Below are 9,446 nucleotides of genomic sequence, written 5' to 3' on the forward strand. Positions count from 1 at the left end.
TAATTACAAAAATGTAATGCCTGCAGCACTTGATATTCCCAGGTGGTCTCCCATCCAAGTACTAACCAAGCCCAACATTGCTTAGCTTCTGAGATCAGACGAGATCAGGCTTATTCAAGGTGGTGTGGCCGCAGGCGATTGCATTTCTGCTTTCATGACTTTTATGTTTAGTGAGCTGGGGGTGATTCCTCCAAAATTTCCTTTTGTCCTCCACACATTTCAATTGTAAAATGTAATGACTGCAGCACTTGATATTCCCAGGTGGTCTCCCATCCAAGTACTAACCAAGCCCAACATTGCTTAGCTTCTGAGATCAGACGAGATCAGGCTTATTCAAGGTGGTGGGGCCGCAGGCGATTGCATTTCTGCTTTCATGACTTTTATGTTTAGTGAGCTGGGGGTGATTCCTCCAAAATTTCCTTTTGTCCTCCACACATTTCAATTGTAAAATGTAATTACAAAAATGTAATGCCTGCAGCACTTGATATTCCCAGGTGGTCTCCCATCCAAGTACTAACCAAGCCCAACATTGCTTAGCTTCTGAGATCAGACGAGATCAGGCTTATTCAAGGTGGTGTGGCCGCAGGCGATTGCCTTTCTGCTTTCATGACTTTTATGTTTAGTGAGCTGGGGGTGATTCCTCCAAAATTTCCTTTTGTCCTCCACACATTTCAATTGTAAAATGTAATGCCTGCAGCACTTGATATTCCCAGGTGGTCTCCCATCCAAGTACTAACCAAGCCCAACATTGCTTAGCTTCTGAGAGCAGACGAGATCAGGCTTATTCAAGGTGGTGTGGCCGCAGGCGATTGCATTTCTGCTTTCATGACTTTTATGTTTAGTGAGCTGGGGGTGATTCCTCCAAAATTTCCTTTTGTCCTCCACACATTTCAATTGTAAAATGTAATGCCTGCAGCACTTGATATTCCCAGGTGGTCTCCCATCCAAGTACTAACCAAGCCCAACATTGCTTAGCTTCTGAGATCAGACGAGATCAGGCTTATTCAAGGTGGTGTGGCCGCAGGCGATTGCATTTCTGCTTTCATGACTTTTATGTTTAGTGAGCTGGGGGTGATTCCTCCAAAATTTCCTTTTGTCCTCCACACATTTCAATTGTAAAATGTAATTACAAAAATGTAATGCCTGCAGCACTTGATATTCCCAGGTGGTCTCCCATCCAAGTACTAACCAAGCCCAACATTGCTTAGCTTCTGAGATCAGACGAGATCAGGCTTATTCAAGGTGGTGTGGCCGCAGGCGATTGCATTTCTGCTTTCATGACTTTTATGTTTAGTGAGCTGGGGGTGATTCCTCCAAAATTTCCTTTTGTCCTCCACACATTTCAATTGTAAAATGTAATGCCTGCAGCACTTGATATTCCCAGGTGGTCTCCCATCCAAGTACTAACCAAGCCCAACATTGCTTAGCTTCTGAGATCAGACGAGATCAGGCTTATTCAAGGTGGTGTGTCCGCAGGCGATTGCATTTCTGCTTTCATGACTTTTATGTTTAGTGAGCTGGGGGTGATTCCTCCAAAATTTCCTTTTGTCCTCAACACATTTCAATTGTAAAATGTAATGCCTGCAGCACTTGATATTCCCAGGTGGTCTCCCATCCAAGTACTAACCAAGCCCAACATTGCTTAGCTTCTGAGATCAGACGAGATCAGGCTTATTCAAGGTGGTGTGGCCGCAGGCGATTGCATTTCTGCTTTCATGACTTTTATGTTTAGTGAGCTGGGGGTGATTCCTCCAAAATTTCCTTTTGTCCTCCACACATTTCAATTGTAAAATGTAATTACAAAAATGTAATGCCTGCAGCACTTGATATTCCCAGGAGGTCTCCCATCCAAGTACTAACCAAGCCCAACATTGCTTAGCTTCTGAGATCAGACGAGATCAGGCTTATTCAAGGTGGTGTGGCCGCAGGCGATTGCATTTCTGCTTTCATGACTTTTATGTTTAGTGAGCTGGGGGTGATTCCTCCAAAATTTCCTTTTGTCCTCCACACATTTCAATTGTAAAATGTAATTACAAAAATGTAATGCCTGCAGCACTTGATATTCCCAGGTGGTCTCCCATCCAAGTACTAACCAAGCCCAACATTGCTTAGCTTCTGAGATCAGACGAGATCAGGCTTATTCAAGGTGGTGTGGCCGCAGGCGATTGCATTTCTGCTTTCATGACTTTTATGTTTAGTGAGCTGGGGGTGATTCCTCCAAAATTTCCTTTTGTCCTCCACACATTTCAATTGTAAAATGTAATGCCTGCAGCACTTGATATTCCCAGGTGGTCTCCCATCCAAGTACTAACCAAGCCCAACATTGCTTAGCTTCTGAGATCAGACGAGATCAGGCTTATTCAAGGTGGTGTGGCCGCAGGCGATTGCATCTCTGCTTTCATGACTTTTATGTTTAGTGAGCTGGGGGTGATTCCTCCAAAATTTCCTTTTGTCCTCCACACATTTCAATTGTAAAATGTAATTACAAAAATGTAATGCCTGCAGCACTTGATATTCCCAGGTGGTCTCCCATCCAAGTACTAACCAAGCCCAACATTGCTTAGCTTCTGAGATCAGACAAGATCAGGCTTATTCAAGGTGGTGTGGCCGCAGGCAATTGCATTTCTGCTTTCATGACTTTTATGTTTAGTGAGCTGGGGGTGATTCCTCCAAAATTTCCTTTTGTCCTCCACACATTTCAATTGTAAAATGTAATGCCTGCAGCACTTGATATTCCCAGGTGGTCTCCCATCCAAGTACTAACCAAGCCCAACATTGCTTAGCTTCTGAGATCAGACGAGATCAGGCTTATTCAAGGTGGTGTGGCCGCAGGCGATTGCATTTCTGCTTTCATGACTTTTATGTTTAGTGAGCTGGGGGTGATTCCTCCAAAATTTCCTTTTGTCCTCCACACATTTCAATTGTAAAATGTAATGCCTGCAGCACTTGATATTCCCAGGTGGTCTCCCATCCAAGTACTAACCAAGCCCAACATTGCTTAGCTTCTGAGATCAGACGAGATCAGGCTTATTCAAGGTGGTGTGGCCGCAGGCGATTGCATTTCTGCTTTCATGACTTTTATGTTTAGTGAGCTGGGGGTGATTCCTCCAAAATTTCCTTTTGTCCTCCACACATTTCAATTGTAAAATGTAATTACTAAAATGTAATGCCTGCAGCACTTGATATTCCCAGGTGGTCTCCCATCCAAGTACTAACCAAGCCCAACATTGCTTAGCTTCTGAGATCAGACGAGATCAGGCTTATTCAAGGTGGTGTGGCCGCAGGCGATTGCATTTCTGCTTTCATGACTTTTATGTTTAGTGAGCTGGGGGTGATTCCTCCAAAATTTCCTTTTGTCCTCCACACATTTCAATTGTAAAATGTAATTACAAAAATGTAATGCCTGCAGCACTTGATATTCCCAGGTGGTCTCCCATCCAAGTACTAACCAAGCCCAACATTGCTTAGCTTCTGAGATCAGACGAGATCAGGCTTATTCAAGGTGGTGTGGCCGCAGGCGATTGCATTTCTGCTTTCATGACTTTTATGTTTAGTGAGCTGGGGGTGATTCCTCCAAAATTTCCTTTTGTCCTCCACACATTTCAATTGTAAAATGTAATGCCTGCAGCACTTGATATTCCCAGGTGGTCTCCCATCCAAGTACTAACCAAGCCCAACATTGCTTAGCTTCTGAGATCAGACGAGATCAGGCTTATTCAAGGTGGTGTGGCCGCAGGCGATTGCTGTTCTGCTTTCATGTCTTTTATGTTTAGTGAGCTGGGGGTGATTCCTCCAAAATTTCCTTTTGTCCTCCACACATTTCAATTGTAAAATGTAATTACAAAAATGTAATGCCTGCAGCACTTGATATTCCCAGGTGGTCTCCCATCCAAGTACTAACCAAGCCCAACATTGCTTAGCTTCTGAGATCAGACGAGATCAGGCTTATTCAAGGTGGTGTGGCCGCAGGCGATTGCATTTCTGCTTTCATGACTTTTATGTTTAGTGAGCTGGGGGTGATTCCTCCAAAATTTCCTTTTGTCCTCCACACATTTCAATTGTAAAATGTAATGCCTGCAGCACTTGATATTCCCAGGTGGTCTCCCATCCAAGTACTAACCAAGCCCAACATTGCTTAGCTTCTGAGATCAGACGAGATCAGGCTTATTCAAGGTGGTGTGGCCGCAGGCGATTGCATTTCTGCTTTCATGACTTTTATGTTTAGTGAGCTGGGGGTGATTCCTCAAAAATTTCCTTTTGTCCTCCACACATTTCAATTGTAAAATGTAATGCCTGCAGCACTTGATATTCCCAGGTGGTCTCCCATCCAAGTACTAACCAAGCCCAACATTGCTTAGCTTCTGAGATCAGACGAGATCAGGCTTATTCAAGGTGGTGTGGCCGCAGGCGATTGCATTTCTGCTTTCATGACTTTTATGTTTAGTGAGCTGGGGGTGATTCCTCCAAAATTTCCTTTTGTCCTCCACACATTTCAATTGTAAAATGTAATGCCTGCAGCACTTGATATTCCCAGGTGGTCTCCCATCCAAGTACTAACCAAGCCCAACATTGCTTAGCTTCTGAGATCAGACGAGATCAGGCTTATTCAAGGTGGTGTGGCCGCAGGCGATTGCATTTCTGCTTTCATGACTTTTATGTTTAGTGAGCTGGGGGTGATTCCTCCAAAATTTCCTTTTGTCCTCCACACATTTCAATTGTAAAATGTAATTACAAAAATGTAATGCCTGCAGCACTTGATATTCCCAGGTGGTCTCCCATCCAAGTACTAACCAAGCCCAACATTGCTTAGCTTCTGAGATCAGACGAGATCAGGCTTATTCAAGGTGGTGTGGCCGCAGGCGATTGCATTTCTGCTTTCATGACTTTTATGTTTAGTGAGCTGGGGGTGATTCCTCCAAAATTTCCTTTTGTCCTCCACACATTTCAATTGTAAAATGTAATGCCTGCAGCACTTGATATTCCCAGGTGGTCTGCCATCCAAGTACTAACCAAGCCCAACATTGCTTAGCTTCTGAGATCAGACGAGATCAGGCTTATTCAAGGTGGTGTGGCCGCAGGCGATTGCATTTCTGCTTTCATGACTTTTATGTTTAGTGAGCTGGGGGTGATTCCTCCAAAATTTCCTTTTGTCCTCCACACATTTCAATTGTAAAATGTAATTACAAAAATGTAATGCCTGCAGCACTTGATATTCCCAGGTGGTCTTCCATCCAAGTACTAACCAAGCCCAACATTGCTTAGCTTCTGAGATCAGACGAGATCAGGCTTATTCAAGGTGGTGTGGCCGCAGGCGATTGCATTTCTGCTTTCATGACTTTTATGTTTAGTGAGCTGGGGGTGATTCCTCCAAAATTTCCTTTTGTCCTCCACACATTTCAATTGTAAAATGTAATGCCTGCAGCACTTGATATTCCCAGGTGGTCTCCCATCCAAGTACTAACCAAGCCCAACATTGCTTAGCTTCTGAGATCAGACGAGATCAGGCTTATTCAAGGTGGTGTGGCCGCAGGCGATTGCATTTCTGCTTTCATGACTTTTATGTTTAGTGAGCTGGGGGTGATTCCTCCAAAATTTCCTTTTGTCCTCCACACATTTCAATTGTAAAATGTAATGCCTGCAGCACTTGATATTCCCAGGTGGTCTCCCATCCAAGTACTAACCAAGCCCAACATTGCTTAGCTTCTGAGATCAGACGAGATCAGGCTTATTCAAGGTGGTGTGGCCGCAGGCGATTGCATTTCTGCTTTCATGACTTTTATGTTTAGTGAGCTGGGGGTGATTCCTCCAAAATTTCCTTTTGTCCTCCACACATTTCAATTGTAAAATGTAATTACAAAAATGTAATGCCTGCAGCACTTGATATTCCCAGGTGGTCTCCCATCCAAGTACTAACCAAGCCCAACATTGCTTAGCTTCTGAGATCAGACGAGATCAGGCTTATTCAAGGTGGTGTGGCCGCAGGCGATTGCATTTCTGCTTTCATGACTTTTATGTTTAGTGAGCTGGGGGTGATTCCTCCAAAATTTCCTTTTGTCCTCCACACATTTCAATTGTAAAATGTAATTACAAAAATGTAATGCCTGCAGCACTTGATATTCCCAGGTGGTCTCCCATCCAAGTACTAACCAAGCCCAACATTGCTTAGCTTCTGAGATCAGACGAGATCAGGCTTATTCAAGGTGGTGTGGCCGCAGGCGATTGCATTTCTGCTTTCATGACTTTTATGTTTAGTGAGCTGGGGGTGATTCCTCCAAAATTTCCTTTTGTCCTCCACACATTTCAATTGTAAAATGTAATGCCTGCAGCACTTGATATTCCCAGGTGGTCTCCCATCCAAGTACTAACCAAGCCCAACATTGCTTAGCTTCTGAGATCAGGCTTATTCAAGGTGGTGTGGCCGCAGGCGATTGCATTTCTGCTTTCATGACTTTTATGTTTAGTGAGCTGGGGGTGATTCCTCCAAAATTTCCTTTTGTCCTCCACACATTTCAATTGTAAAATGTAATGCCTGCAGCACTTGATATTCCCAGGTGGTCTCCCATCCAAGTACTAACCAAGCCCAGCATTGCTTAGCTTCTGAGATCAGACGAGATCAGGCTTATTCAAGGTGGTGTGGCCGCAGGCGATTGCATTTCTGCTTTCATGACTTTTATGTTTAGTGAGCTGGGGGTGATTCCTCCAAAATTTCCTTTTGTCCTCCACACATTTCAATTGTAAAATGTAATTACAAAAATGTAATGCCTGCAGCACTTGATATTCCCAGGTGGTCTCCCATCCAAGTACTAACCAAACCCAACATTGCTTAGCTTCTGAGATCAGACGAGATCAGGCTTATTCAAGGTGGTGTGGCCGCAGGCGATTGCATTTCTGCTTTCATGACTTTTATGTTTAGTGAGCTGGGGGTGATTCCTCCAAAATTTCCTTTTGTCCTCCACACATTTCAATTGTAAAATGTAATTACAAAAATGTAATGCCTGCAGCACTTGATATTCCCAGGTGGTCTCCCATCCAAGTACTAACCAAGCCCAACATTGCTTAGCTTCTGAGATCAGACGAGATCAGGCTTATTCAAGGTGGTGTGGCCGCAGGCGATTGCGTTTCTGCTTTCATGACTTTTATGTTTAGTGAGCTGGGGGTGATTCCTCCAAAATTTCCTTTTGTCCTCCACACATTTCAATTGTAAAATGTAATTACAAAAATGTAATGCCTGCAGCACTTGATATTCCCAGGTGGTCTACCATCCAAGTACTAACCAAGCCCAACATTGCTTAGCTTCTGAGATCAGACGAGATCAGGCTTATTCAAGGTGGTGTGGCCGCAGGCGATTGCATTTCTGCTTTCATGACTTTTATGTTTAGTGAGCTGGGGGTGATTCCTCCAAAATTTCCTTTTGTCCTCCACACATTTCAATTGTAAAATGTAATGCCTGCAGCACTTGATATTCCCAGGTGGTCTCCCATCCAAGTACTAACCAAGCCCAACATTGCTTAGCTTCTGAGATCAGACGAGATCAGGCTTATTCAAGGTGGTGTGGCCGCAGGCGATTGCATTCCTGCTTTCATGACTTTTATGTTTAGTGAGCTGGGGGTGATTCCTCCAAAATTTCCTTTTGTCCTCCACACATTTCAATTGTAAAATGTAATGCCTGCAGCACTTGATATTCCCAGGTGGTCTCCCATCCAAGCACTAACCAAGCCCAACATTGCTTAGCTTCTGAGATCAGACGAGATCAGGCTTATTCAAGGTGGTGTGGCCGCAGGCGATTGCATTTCTGCTTTCATGACTTTTATGTTTAGTGAGCTGGGGGTGATTCCTCCAAAATTTCCTTTTGTCCTCCACACATTTCAATTGTAAAATGTAATTACAAAAATGTAATGCCTGCAGCACTTGATATTCCCAGGTGGTCTCCCATCCAAGTACTAACCAAGCCCAACATTGCTTAGCTTCTGAGATCAGACGAGATCAGGCTTATTCAAGGTGGTGTGGCCGCAGGCGATTGCATTTCTGCTTTCATGACTTTTATGTTTAGTGAGCTGGGGGTGATTCCTCCAAAATTTCCTTTTGTCCTCCACACATTTCAATTGTAAAATGTAATTACAAAAATGTAATGCCTGCAGCACTTGATATTCCCAGGTGGTCTCCCATCCAAGTACTAACCAAGCCCAACATTGCTTAGCTTCTGAGATCAGGCTTATTCAAGGTGGTGTGGCCGCAGGCGATTGCATTTCTGCTTTCATGACTTTTATGTTTAGTGAGCTGGGGGTGATTCCTCCAAAATTTCCTTTTGTCCTCCACACATTTCAATTGTAAAATGTAATGCCTGCAGCACTTGATATTCCCAGGTGGTCTCCCATCCAAGTACTAACCAAGCCCAACGTTGCTTAGCTTCTGAGATCAGACGAGATCAGGCTTATTCAAGGTGGTGTGGCCGCAGGCGATTGCATTTCTGCTTTCATGACTTTTATGTTTAGTGAGCTGGGGGTGATTCCTCCAAAATTTCCTTTTGTCCTCCACACATTTCAATTGTAAAATGTAATGCCTGCAGCACTTGATATTCCCAGGTGGTCTCCCATCCAAGTACTAACCAAGCCCAACATTGCTTAGCTTCTGAGATCAGACGAGATCAGGCTTATTCAAGGTGGTGTGGCCGCAGGCGATTGCATTTCTGCTTTCATGACTTTTATGTTTAGTGAGCTGGGGGTGATTCCTCCAAAATTTCCTTTTGTCCTCCACACATTTCAATTGTAAAATGTAATGCCTGCAGCACTTGATATTCCCAGGTGGTCTCCCATCCAAGTACTAACCAAGCCCAACATTGCTTAGCTTCTGAGATCAGACGAGATCAGGCTTATTCAAGGTGGTGTGGCCGCAGGCGATTGCATTTCTGCTTTCATGACTTTTATGTTTAGTGAGCTGGGGGTGATTCCTCCAAAATTTCCTTTTGTCCTCCACACATTTCAATTGTAAAATGTAATTACAAAAATGTAATGCCTGCAGCACTTGATATTCCCAGGTGGTCTCCCATCCAAGTACTAACCAAGCCCAACATTGCTTAGCTTCTGAGATCAGACGAGATCAGGCTTATTCAAGGTGGTGTGGCCGCAGGCGGTTGCATTTCTGCTTTCATGACTTTTATGTTTAGTGAGCTGGGGGTGATTCCTCCAAAATTTCCTTTTGTCCTCCACACATTTCAATTGTAAAATGTAATTACAAAAATGTAATGCCTGCAGCACTTGATATTCCCAGGTGGTCTCCCATCCAAGTACTAACCAAGCCCAACATTGCTTAGCTTCTGAGATCAGACGAGATCAGGCTTATTCAAGGTGGTGTGGCCGCAGGCGGTTGCATTTCTGCTTTCATGACTTTTATGTTTAGTGAGCTGGGGGTGATTCCTCCAAAATTTCCTTTTGTCCTCCACACATTTC

The 9,446-nt window shown here is 43.9% G+C and overlaps 40 non-coding genes and 2 pseudogenes across 40 annotated transcripts; all 42 read right to left on the reverse strand.

The window, feature by feature from the left end:
* Positions 1-17: 17 nt before the first annotated feature.
* On the reverse strand, positions 18-136 carry LOC131718829 (5S ribosomal RNA). Its single transcript, XR_009317725.1, has one exon. It is a non-coding gene; the product is annotated as a 5S ribosomal RNA (ribosomal RNA).
* A 100-nt stretch (positions 137-236) lies between these two features.
* LOC131712693 (5S ribosomal RNA) lies at positions 237-355 on the reverse strand. The gene has a single exon (XR_009314584.1). It is a non-coding gene; the product is annotated as a 5S ribosomal RNA (ribosomal RNA).
* Positions 356-469: 114 nt separating this feature from the next.
* On the reverse strand, positions 470-588 carry LOC131718830 (5S ribosomal RNA). Its single transcript, XR_009317726.1, has one exon. It is a non-coding gene; the product is annotated as a 5S ribosomal RNA (ribosomal RNA).
* Positions 589-688: 100 nt separating this feature from the next.
* LOC131711479 (5S ribosomal RNA) lies at positions 689-807 on the reverse strand. The gene has a single exon (XR_009313365.1). It is a non-coding gene; the product is annotated as a 5S ribosomal RNA (ribosomal RNA).
* Positions 808-907: 100 nt separating this feature from the next.
* Positions 908-1,026, reverse strand: LOC131718831 (5S ribosomal RNA). The gene has a single exon (XR_009317727.1). It is a non-coding gene; the product is annotated as a 5S ribosomal RNA (ribosomal RNA).
* Positions 1,027-1,140: 114 nt separating this feature from the next.
* LOC131718832 (5S ribosomal RNA) lies at positions 1,141-1,259 on the reverse strand. The gene has a single exon (XR_009317728.1). It is a non-coding gene; the product is annotated as a 5S ribosomal RNA (ribosomal RNA).
* A 100-nt stretch (positions 1,260-1,359) lies between these two features.
* On the reverse strand, positions 1,360-1,478 carry LOC131712126 (5S ribosomal RNA). Its single transcript, XR_009314015.1, has one exon. It is a non-coding gene; the product is annotated as a 5S ribosomal RNA (ribosomal RNA).
* A 100-nt stretch (positions 1,479-1,578) lies between these two features.
* LOC131718833 (5S ribosomal RNA) lies at positions 1,579-1,697 on the reverse strand. The gene has a single exon (XR_009317729.1). It is a non-coding gene; the product is annotated as a 5S ribosomal RNA (ribosomal RNA).
* Positions 1,698-1,811: 114 nt separating this feature from the next.
* Positions 1,812-1,930, reverse strand: LOC131718905 (5S ribosomal RNA). Its single transcript, XR_009317801.1, has one exon. It is a non-coding gene; the product is annotated as a 5S ribosomal RNA (ribosomal RNA).
* Positions 1,931-2,044: 114 nt separating this feature from the next.
* LOC131718834 (5S ribosomal RNA) lies at positions 2,045-2,163 on the reverse strand. The gene has a single exon (XR_009317730.1). It is a non-coding gene; the product is annotated as a 5S ribosomal RNA (ribosomal RNA).
* A 100-nt stretch (positions 2,164-2,263) lies between these two features.
* On the reverse strand, positions 2,264-2,382 carry LOC131718835 (5S ribosomal RNA). The gene has a single exon (XR_009317731.1). It is a non-coding gene; the product is annotated as a 5S ribosomal RNA (ribosomal RNA).
* Positions 2,383-2,496: 114 nt separating this feature from the next.
* LOC131711850 (5S ribosomal RNA) lies at positions 2,497-2,615 on the reverse strand. Its single transcript, XR_009313739.1, has one exon. It is a non-coding gene; the product is annotated as a 5S ribosomal RNA (ribosomal RNA).
* A 100-nt stretch (positions 2,616-2,715) lies between these two features.
* LOC131718836 (5S ribosomal RNA) lies at positions 2,716-2,834 on the reverse strand. The gene has a single exon (XR_009317732.1). It is a non-coding gene; the product is annotated as a 5S ribosomal RNA (ribosomal RNA).
* Positions 2,835-2,934: 100 nt separating this feature from the next.
* On the reverse strand, positions 2,935-3,053 carry LOC131718837 (5S ribosomal RNA). Its single transcript, XR_009317733.1, has one exon. It is a non-coding gene; the product is annotated as a 5S ribosomal RNA (ribosomal RNA).
* A 114-nt stretch (positions 3,054-3,167) lies between these two features.
* On the reverse strand, positions 3,168-3,286 carry LOC131718839 (5S ribosomal RNA). The gene has a single exon (XR_009317735.1). It is a non-coding gene; the product is annotated as a 5S ribosomal RNA (ribosomal RNA).
* A 114-nt stretch (positions 3,287-3,400) lies between these two features.
* On the reverse strand, positions 3,401-3,519 carry LOC131718840 (5S ribosomal RNA). The gene has a single exon (XR_009317736.1). It is a non-coding gene; the product is annotated as a 5S ribosomal RNA (ribosomal RNA).
* A 100-nt stretch (positions 3,520-3,619) lies between these two features.
* On the reverse strand, positions 3,620-3,738 carry LOC131718841 (5S ribosomal RNA). The gene has a single exon (XR_009317737.1). It is a non-coding gene; the product is annotated as a 5S ribosomal RNA (ribosomal RNA).
* Positions 3,739-3,852: 114 nt separating this feature from the next.
* Positions 3,853-3,971, reverse strand: LOC131718842 (5S ribosomal RNA). Its single transcript, XR_009317738.1, has one exon. It is a non-coding gene; the product is annotated as a 5S ribosomal RNA (ribosomal RNA).
* Positions 3,972-4,071: 100 nt separating this feature from the next.
* LOC131718843 (5S ribosomal RNA) lies at positions 4,072-4,190 on the reverse strand. The gene has a single exon (XR_009317739.1). It is a non-coding gene; the product is annotated as a 5S ribosomal RNA (ribosomal RNA).
* Positions 4,191-4,290: 100 nt separating this feature from the next.
* Positions 4,291-4,409, reverse strand: LOC131718844 (5S ribosomal RNA). The gene has a single exon (XR_009317740.1). It is a non-coding gene; the product is annotated as a 5S ribosomal RNA (ribosomal RNA).
* A 100-nt stretch (positions 4,410-4,509) lies between these two features.
* Positions 4,510-4,628, reverse strand: LOC131718845 (5S ribosomal RNA). Its single transcript, XR_009317741.1, has one exon. It is a non-coding gene; the product is annotated as a 5S ribosomal RNA (ribosomal RNA).
* A 114-nt stretch (positions 4,629-4,742) lies between these two features.
* LOC131718846 (5S ribosomal RNA) lies at positions 4,743-4,861 on the reverse strand. Its single transcript, XR_009317742.1, has one exon. It is a non-coding gene; the product is annotated as a 5S ribosomal RNA (ribosomal RNA).
* Positions 4,862-4,961: 100 nt separating this feature from the next.
* On the reverse strand, positions 4,962-5,080 carry LOC131711675 (5S ribosomal RNA). The gene has a single exon (XR_009313563.1). It is a non-coding gene; the product is annotated as a 5S ribosomal RNA (ribosomal RNA).
* Positions 5,081-5,194: 114 nt separating this feature from the next.
* LOC131710988 (5S ribosomal RNA) lies at positions 5,195-5,313 on the reverse strand. The gene has a single exon (XR_009312870.1). It is a non-coding gene; the product is annotated as a 5S ribosomal RNA (ribosomal RNA).
* A 100-nt stretch (positions 5,314-5,413) lies between these two features.
* On the reverse strand, positions 5,414-5,532 carry LOC131718847 (5S ribosomal RNA). Its single transcript, XR_009317743.1, has one exon. It is a non-coding gene; the product is annotated as a 5S ribosomal RNA (ribosomal RNA).
* Positions 5,533-5,632: 100 nt separating this feature from the next.
* LOC131718848 (5S ribosomal RNA) lies at positions 5,633-5,751 on the reverse strand. Its single transcript, XR_009317744.1, has one exon. It is a non-coding gene; the product is annotated as a 5S ribosomal RNA (ribosomal RNA).
* Positions 5,752-5,865: 114 nt separating this feature from the next.
* On the reverse strand, positions 5,866-5,984 carry LOC131718850 (5S ribosomal RNA). Its single transcript, XR_009317746.1, has one exon. It is a non-coding gene; the product is annotated as a 5S ribosomal RNA (ribosomal RNA).
* A 114-nt stretch (positions 5,985-6,098) lies between these two features.
* Positions 6,099-6,217, reverse strand: LOC131718851 (5S ribosomal RNA). The gene has a single exon (XR_009317747.1). It is a non-coding gene; the product is annotated as a 5S ribosomal RNA (ribosomal RNA).
* Positions 6,218-6,317: 100 nt separating this feature from the next.
* LOC131715105 (5S ribosomal RNA) lies at positions 6,318-6,426 on the reverse strand (annotated as a pseudogene).
* Positions 6,427-6,526: 100 nt separating this feature from the next.
* LOC131709787 (5S ribosomal RNA) lies at positions 6,527-6,645 on the reverse strand. Its single transcript, XR_009311650.1, has one exon. It is a non-coding gene; the product is annotated as a 5S ribosomal RNA (ribosomal RNA).
* Positions 6,646-6,759: 114 nt separating this feature from the next.
* Positions 6,760-6,878, reverse strand: LOC131711222 (5S ribosomal RNA). Its single transcript, XR_009313105.1, has one exon. It is a non-coding gene; the product is annotated as a 5S ribosomal RNA (ribosomal RNA).
* A 114-nt stretch (positions 6,879-6,992) lies between these two features.
* On the reverse strand, positions 6,993-7,111 carry LOC131718852 (5S ribosomal RNA). The gene has a single exon (XR_009317748.1). It is a non-coding gene; the product is annotated as a 5S ribosomal RNA (ribosomal RNA).
* A 114-nt stretch (positions 7,112-7,225) lies between these two features.
* Positions 7,226-7,344, reverse strand: LOC131711014 (5S ribosomal RNA). Its single transcript, XR_009312896.1, has one exon. It is a non-coding gene; the product is annotated as a 5S ribosomal RNA (ribosomal RNA).
* A 100-nt stretch (positions 7,345-7,444) lies between these two features.
* LOC131718853 (5S ribosomal RNA) lies at positions 7,445-7,563 on the reverse strand. The gene has a single exon (XR_009317749.1). It is a non-coding gene; the product is annotated as a 5S ribosomal RNA (ribosomal RNA).
* Positions 7,564-7,663: 100 nt separating this feature from the next.
* On the reverse strand, positions 7,664-7,782 carry LOC131712148 (5S ribosomal RNA). Its single transcript, XR_009314040.1, has one exon. It is a non-coding gene; the product is annotated as a 5S ribosomal RNA (ribosomal RNA).
* Positions 7,783-7,896: 114 nt separating this feature from the next.
* LOC131718854 (5S ribosomal RNA) lies at positions 7,897-8,015 on the reverse strand. The gene has a single exon (XR_009317750.1). It is a non-coding gene; the product is annotated as a 5S ribosomal RNA (ribosomal RNA).
* A 114-nt stretch (positions 8,016-8,129) lies between these two features.
* Positions 8,130-8,238, reverse strand: LOC131715106 (5S ribosomal RNA; annotated as a pseudogene).
* A 100-nt stretch (positions 8,239-8,338) lies between these two features.
* On the reverse strand, positions 8,339-8,457 carry LOC131720711 (5S ribosomal RNA). The gene has a single exon (XR_009319608.1). It is a non-coding gene; the product is annotated as a 5S ribosomal RNA (ribosomal RNA).
* A 100-nt stretch (positions 8,458-8,557) lies between these two features.
* On the reverse strand, positions 8,558-8,676 carry LOC131718855 (5S ribosomal RNA). The gene has a single exon (XR_009317751.1). It is a non-coding gene; the product is annotated as a 5S ribosomal RNA (ribosomal RNA).
* A 100-nt stretch (positions 8,677-8,776) lies between these two features.
* Positions 8,777-8,895, reverse strand: LOC131718856 (5S ribosomal RNA). Its single transcript, XR_009317752.1, has one exon. It is a non-coding gene; the product is annotated as a 5S ribosomal RNA (ribosomal RNA).
* Positions 8,896-9,009: 114 nt separating this feature from the next.
* On the reverse strand, positions 9,010-9,128 carry LOC131718857 (5S ribosomal RNA). The gene has a single exon (XR_009317753.1). It is a non-coding gene; the product is annotated as a 5S ribosomal RNA (ribosomal RNA).
* Positions 9,129-9,242: 114 nt separating this feature from the next.
* LOC131718858 (5S ribosomal RNA) lies at positions 9,243-9,361 on the reverse strand. The gene has a single exon (XR_009317754.1). It is a non-coding gene; the product is annotated as a 5S ribosomal RNA (ribosomal RNA).
* Positions 9,362-9,446: the final 85 nt, after the last annotated feature.

Source organism: Acipenser ruthenus, chromosome 44 (assembly GCF_902713425.1).
Source record: "Acipenser ruthenus chromosome 44, fAciRut3.2 maternal haplotype, whole genome shotgun sequence".
NCBI lineage: Eukaryota > Metazoa > Chordata > Actinopteri > Acipenseriformes > Acipenseridae > Acipenser > Acipenser ruthenus.